Genomic DNA, 7,000 nt, shown 5'->3' on the forward strand with positions numbered 1-7,000 from the left:
ATGTCAGCCTCAATGAAAATAGAGGACTGGTCTTGAATTAGTCATTGTGAGATTTAAAGACGCCTCCATTCCCAGCTATGTTGGATATTTTTGGCTTTCCTGATGTCTGTGAAATGTCTCTTAAGTCCCAAATAAGCCTGTCTGATAGCCTCAAGCCTGTGACATCGTCATACCTATTTTTTTCTGCATGGGAGTTAATGCATAGTTCCACAGTGGTTCTAAAGAAACAGCCTGAATCATTCACAGAGGTATAAGAAATATTTCTTGCAGACCAAGAAATTGTGTTAAAATTAGATGATACTTCGTCATTGTACTGGGGGTGAAATACTACTTTTGCTGAAGGGTAAGCTCTAAGATCTAATAGTTCTCATTGAGTAATACAGTGTTACTGGGATGTATAGTCTGGCCTTGAGCTAGTGAGCTAATTTTAACACTGCTCATGGTAGTATAGATGTTACGAGTTTTTAAGGTGCCACTGGAGTTACCAAGCCATTAAAATACCAAGTTGCTTAACAGCAGGCCTGGATTGCCGTCGTCGTCCAAATGTTTGGCTCAGTGATAGGAAGGGCTGCATCAGTTTCTGCCCAGATCTGGGATAGTTTCCTCTTAGAAAACATTCAAGGTTATTGGTCTTTAAAGTACTGGTTGCCAGCCTCCAGGTGGTGGCTGGAGATCTCCCAGAATTATAGCTGATCTCCAGCCAACAGATCAGTTCCCCTGGAAAAAATGGCTGCTTCGGAGAGTGGATTCCATGGTGTTATACCCAGCTGAGACCCCTCCCTTCCCCAAACCCCACCCTCTCCAGGCTCCACCCCCCCAAATCTCCAGGAATTTCCCAATCTAGAGTTGGCAACCCATTTGTTATGACTAAGGGGACTACCCATTTGCAAATATACAAAAGATTGTCAGTGTTGTGTGCAAAAACAGGGACAGCCAAAACTCTTGCAGGCATAACTAGAATGGAGGCCATGCAAAACAGCCGTTTAAAAGCCTACCACGTTAATGGAGGTTTTACAGTGTTGGGTTTTATTACAAACTAAAGTGTCAACTCACAAGGCAAGAGACTAACAGGTGGTTTGCAATTGCCTGCCTCTGCTTAGCAAGCCAGAACTTCCTTGGTGGTCTCCCATCCAAGTACTAACCAAAGCCAGCCCTGCTTAGCATTTGAGATCAGACAAGCCTGGGCCATCCAACTCAGGACACAAATGGTATGTACCGCCATGCAAACATCTGACTAACCTTATTAGAGTCACTTTGTGACCAAGTTTTTTAAACCACCATCACGGCTCTAATTGAAGACAATTGTCTGCTGCAAATGGAACAAATTAAGTTTTGGTTTTGCATTCTGCCTTACTTGTTCCACTGTTATTTGGAAGCTTTCTGTTTACCTGACATTTAGCCACTCCCTTTGAGCTTTCTTGTACTAGCACCTTGGGGCTCCAACAAGCAGTCTGAGAATGCTAAGAAGGGATAGGCAGGTAAATATGTAACATTCTAAAAATTGTTTTCCTGGGATAATACATCTGTTTTGGGTGTTCTGACTACATCAACATGAAAGAAAGCAAAAGACATTGGTGACTGGCACACCTGGCTCCCAGGATGGGGTTCAAATCCCTGCAATGTCACTGCTTAAGATATACTCATCACTGTCACCTTCCACAGCATCTGCATTAATTTATGCTCTAAATGGCCTGCAACCAGGATACCTTGTGACCCTGTATTATGTGTCATCAAGTCACTTCTGACTTATGGCTACCCTATGAATGCTATTAGTCTACCAATTATAACACCCCCCTTCTTTAGGTGACCACAAGTGACACCCACCTGTGATGGGGCCTCTGTTAGAAAGCTCCTTCCTTGCTTCTAGTTTCCTACTTGTTAGCTTTAGGCTTCAGGGGAAGAAAACATTTAATTTGCCCACACAATTGGCAATAATACATGATTTAGCTATTTCTATTAATTCTTTAATGACTGCTGTTTCTTTTTAACTGCTGCTATTTTGATGCTTTGTCACTTATAATTATGACTGTGGTATGGTAATTGCTGTTGTTTTCATAATTATTATTAAAGTTATTTTCTTTCTCTCTCTCCAGAATTTCAAATTGCTGTTTCTTTACACAAGCACCTGCCCCATTCAGTATTGTCTATGTGCCACTTTCTTCAAGCTCAGATGGTTAAACCATTGAATCAAACTTTAATGTATTCTCTATAGTATTTTTACAGCAGTGAGAGGTAGGGGCCAATGTGACTTTAAGACCAGGGTACTGGATTAGAAGTTGGGAGACTTACAGTGTACTCCTAAGAAGAGTTAACCCAGTCTAAGCCCATTGAACAGTTAGTGCTTGGATGGGAGACTACCAAGGAAGACCAAGGTAGCCATGTGGAGGAAGGCAACGGCAAACCATCTCTGCTCCTCTCATGCCTGGAATGTCCTGAAATTGGGGTTGCTGTGAGTTGGTTGCGATTTGACAGCACGTCCTTCTCATTCCTTGGGAGGAAAGCAGCTCGGAGACTTACAGTATATTTGTAATATTTGCTTTATTTGCAAATATACTACAAGAGCACATATGAAGGCGAACAGACATTCCTACAAGCAGGGCTTTTTTTCAGCTGGAATGCGGGGGAACGGAGTTCCAGAACCTCTTGAAAATAGTCACATGGCTGGTGGCCCCGCCCCCTGATCTCCTGACAGAGGGGAGTTTAGATCGCCCTCCAAGGGCAATCTAAACTCCCCTCTGTTGGGAGATCAGGGGGCGGGGCCACCAGCCATGTGACCATTTTCTCTGAGGGCAACCCACTGAGTTCCACCACCTCTTTTCCCAGAAAAAAAGCCGTGCCAACAGGGCAGCAGATTTGCCACTCCACATCGGCTTCCTAGAGAGTAGGAGAGATCCTATATCCCAAGGAGTTTTATCTTTCAGGCAATTCTCAGTGTCCATGTGTTCTCTCTCCCTCCCAACCTTCCCCAAATACCAACTTTATTTTTAGACACACAACTGCCTCCCACTCCCCCCCCCCCTGTTCTGCATACATGTGTTGCTTTTTACAAGCTCTGATGGGTAAAACATTCCAACATTTCTATCAGGACACATTTTCCTAACCCCTGATGAAACATCTGTTATTCTGAGTCACGAACCTAGAATGGTTAACCGGCAGCCATAACATTTTTATTTTATTTATTTATTGTCCACCTTTCTCACTGAGATTCAACATGGATCACACAATGCAAGTGAGATACAATACAATCAACAGGTAGGACATGCACCGAGCAAGCACAGTAATGAACATTCATCTCTTTTTGTGAATGTAAGCTATGAAGTGATCTAAACTGTTCTAAGTTCCAGAGGAGTTAGCCGTGTTAGTCTGTAGTAGCAAAATCAAAAAGAGTCCAGTAGCACCTTTAAGACTAACCAATTTTATTTTATTGTAGCATAAGCTTTCGAGAATCAAGTTCTCAACTTGATTCTCGAAAGCTTATGCTACAATAAAATAAAATTGGTTAGTCTTAAAGGTGCTACTGGACTCTTTTTGATTTTGAAACTGTTCTAAATAAATCCTGGCGCTGATGGATTGCTCCAAACAGACACGAGAGGATTTGTTTCTGCACTATTTCTGGAGAAAACTTTTGACTATTTTTCAGTGTGGGTAGGGTTGCCAAGAGGTTTGGACAGAAAAAGATTGATGGGATCATTGCCTCCATGCCATAAAAAAGCTTCAGCTGCCCATTTCCACACCTCAAGTCTCTATTATTTATTTACTTTATTTATTTACTGTATTTATATCCTGCCTTTCTCTCCATTGCAGACCCAAAGTGGCTCACAACATTCTCCTCGCCTCCATTGTATTTTATAAAGGGACAGGACATCTTTCTTCAAACCTGTTGGCAATCTTGGGGGTTTTGAGCAGGACATATGGTGGATGTTCCACTCCTGTTTTCTGTGGTGTGTGTGGTGTGTGTATGGGAGGGAATCTCCCTATGGAAGCAGCCACCCAGATCCTCTGCAGAAATTATGCAAATGTCCTGTCCCTTTAAAAGATGCTTGCTGTATGGAAAGGGGCAGTTGAAGCTTTTTATAGCTTGGAGGTAAATCATTCCCTGGTAAATAACATCCCATTCAGCCTGCGTTAAGGGGGCAAAACACTTTTTCTCCAGATCTATGGGCAGCCCTATCTAAACTATATGGCTAATGTAGAAGCAATCACGGTATTACACAAGAGTGGAAGGGAAGACAATATTAAATAGTGTCTAAGTATTAACTGCATCTTTATACCCTTTGAGTTTCTGAAGGATAATTTTTCTTGGATTCCCAGACAATCCAGACATCTTCCATTCAGTAAACCAACAACTGGCAGTGTTCACATTGTATTTTTACTGTAGGTGAGTGTCAAGTCTCTGCTAACATTGTACACTGTTATGAAACCCGCCCTTTCCATGCCAGAGGAGACGTGCTGAACGGGTCATCTGCAAATCTGGCTTCCTGCCTTTCAGCTTGTAAACGACACCGTGCTTCGGTTTCTTGACTTGTTTACCAGGAACTTGCATGCCTCTACCCCACCCACCATCTGAACCAATGGGAGACAACAAGGCGTTATGATCTTGTGGTTGCAGCAATGCTCCTTTTGTGCACATACATGTACACAGCATGCTAGTAATACATATTTGTCATGCTAGATAACACAAGGCTAAATACTCTCCAGAGGGGAAAAAAAACTTGGCGGGATACAAGATGGGGCTGGGGGTAGGAATTTAGCTATTTTTTTTGTCAGCAATGGCAGGTAGGTATTAGAGTAACAGAAGAAGGTCAGTGGCTGTAGCTCAGTGCTAGAATGCCTGATTGGCATGCAAAAGGTCCCAGGTTCAATCCCCAGCATTTCCAGTTAAACAGGATCAGGTGTGTGAGAGCTGCTCCTAGTCAGAATAGACAATATTGACCTTGACAGACCAATGATTTGACTCAGTGTAAGGCAGTTTCATGGGTAAAGGTCAGTTTTCTGTCAGCATTCAGCTACTTTGACACTGACAGGAAAATCTCCCTCAAGGGATCTCCTATTAGTTTACCATCAAAATGGAATTTTACCTGCTATGATCCGCATTGGGAGCTAGAAGAGTATGCAACATCAGCTTAGATATCCTGCCCTACTCCATTAGTTATTCATTAACTTCATTTATAGCTCATCTTTGTCCCTGAGACTCAAAGCAGATTACAACATTAAAAAAAACCAATTCAGTCACATAGCATAAAACATCAAATAAATAATGCAATGAGATTAGAATAAGAAAATAGTGAGACATCATTAGAATTTTATTTCCCCACTCTTTGGTGCTCCAGTTCAGATACATGATCTACCCGTTGAATTGTGGCCTGTCATACTGCTGACCTGTCAGGAAAAGGTATGACAACCTACATATTGGTTTCTTCCAGCTGGGAGCATCCACGCATCCAATTTCTGCACTGCTTGTTCTGCCTCCCCCCACCTGGCACCTGCACATTGCACAGGGCTCTCCATGCAGCTAGTAACCCCTCCCCCGGGGGCTTTTTTTCTTTCTGTTCCCCAGCCATAGTGATGCAGCATTCTTTGACTGGCAAACAAACAAACAAACACAAACAAACCTTTTAAAATCCTTGAAGGGGGTACCCAGAGTTCAACATCACAATGTTGAAAGCAGAGTTTAGCATTACCTCTTCCTCTTGTGGCTACAGCCATCCCACAGTTTCCCCTTGACTTTGGAGAAAATTAGGTGTATATGTTCTCCAGAGTGAATGATTTGCACACAGATTGGGCATGGCATTGTCTACACGGGCCCCTGTACGGTGTGGGGACTTTCTGCTGTCCATGCAAGGAAAAATCCTCATGTAGAAGCAGTTTCAATAAGGAAGGTTCACACTGAAGCTTGGATGAACCTCCGCTTGGGCCTGTGGGTTCCTACCTCCTCTCCTAGTATGTGACTTGAAAATTAATCACTGTCATGTTGTAGCAAGCCTTGTGAAAGATAGAGAAAAGCCAGGGGAAATTCCAGGGGTGCATGAATACAACATGATGCTGGGGGAAGCTGCAAAAAAAAAAAAAAAACCTCCCTAAAAGCATTGAACTCGGGGCAGATAACCCATGCAGAAGTCATCCTTTGTTATGTCCAAACTACACTCTGTGATTTGTTTCCTTCCCTGTTCTCATTAAACTGGAAGGGAGAGGACAATACACAGAATATTAATTTGACGTAATAGCAAATTGGGTTAATCTTGAAAGCAGAAGTGATTGAGGTCAGTTGGAGTTGCCAACCTCCAGGTGGGACCTGGAGATCTGGAATTACAACATGCCCAGACTACGAAGATCAGTTCCCCTGAAGGAAATGACATCTTTGGAGGAGGGACTATCTTTCCCCACTGGGATCCCTCCACCTTCAAACCTCCCAAGAATTTCCCAACCTGGTGGAGTTGCCAACCCTATCCAGGGTTGTGAGCTTGAAAACCTGAGGGGAGTAGTAGATAGAGGGGGCAAATGTGAACAATGGGATTAAAAGGTCATAAGACACGTATGTGTCTTCTGCCACACTATGTTGATATCATCAGCTGTGATGCACTCTGTTAATTACCTTTCCCTCATGCTCTTCAGGTACATGTACAAACAGTGTGACGATGAATCACCCGCATGATCTCAGTGTCCAGAGCTTCATACTACTGAGTGTTTCTCCTTTGAAGGATGTCTCAGAGGATGTGCCTCCTTTGGACATTCTCAGCTAATAATGTAATGCAACCTATATTTTATTAGTAGGAAGTATGTCTAGGACACAGACTATTTTCTCTTCCCAGTTTGCTCTTAGGGCCTAATTATCAGATGTCAACTGTGAGTTCCCGACTAGGAACTCTCAAACATGCAAGGGTCTAATTTGGAACAGAGCAGTGGCATGTGGGAACTCCTACGTCTCTCCCTATGCTGCTTTCCTAACTCAAAATGCCCTGGGTGAGCTGTGTTTGCCCCATTGGGGGCTGCATGTGCAGTC

This window comes from Eublepharis macularius, chromosome 1, assembly GCF_028583425.1.
Source record: "Eublepharis macularius isolate TG4126 chromosome 1, MPM_Emac_v1.0, whole genome shotgun sequence".
Lineage (NCBI taxonomy): Eukaryota > Metazoa > Chordata > Lepidosauria > Squamata > Eublepharidae > Eublepharis > Eublepharis macularius.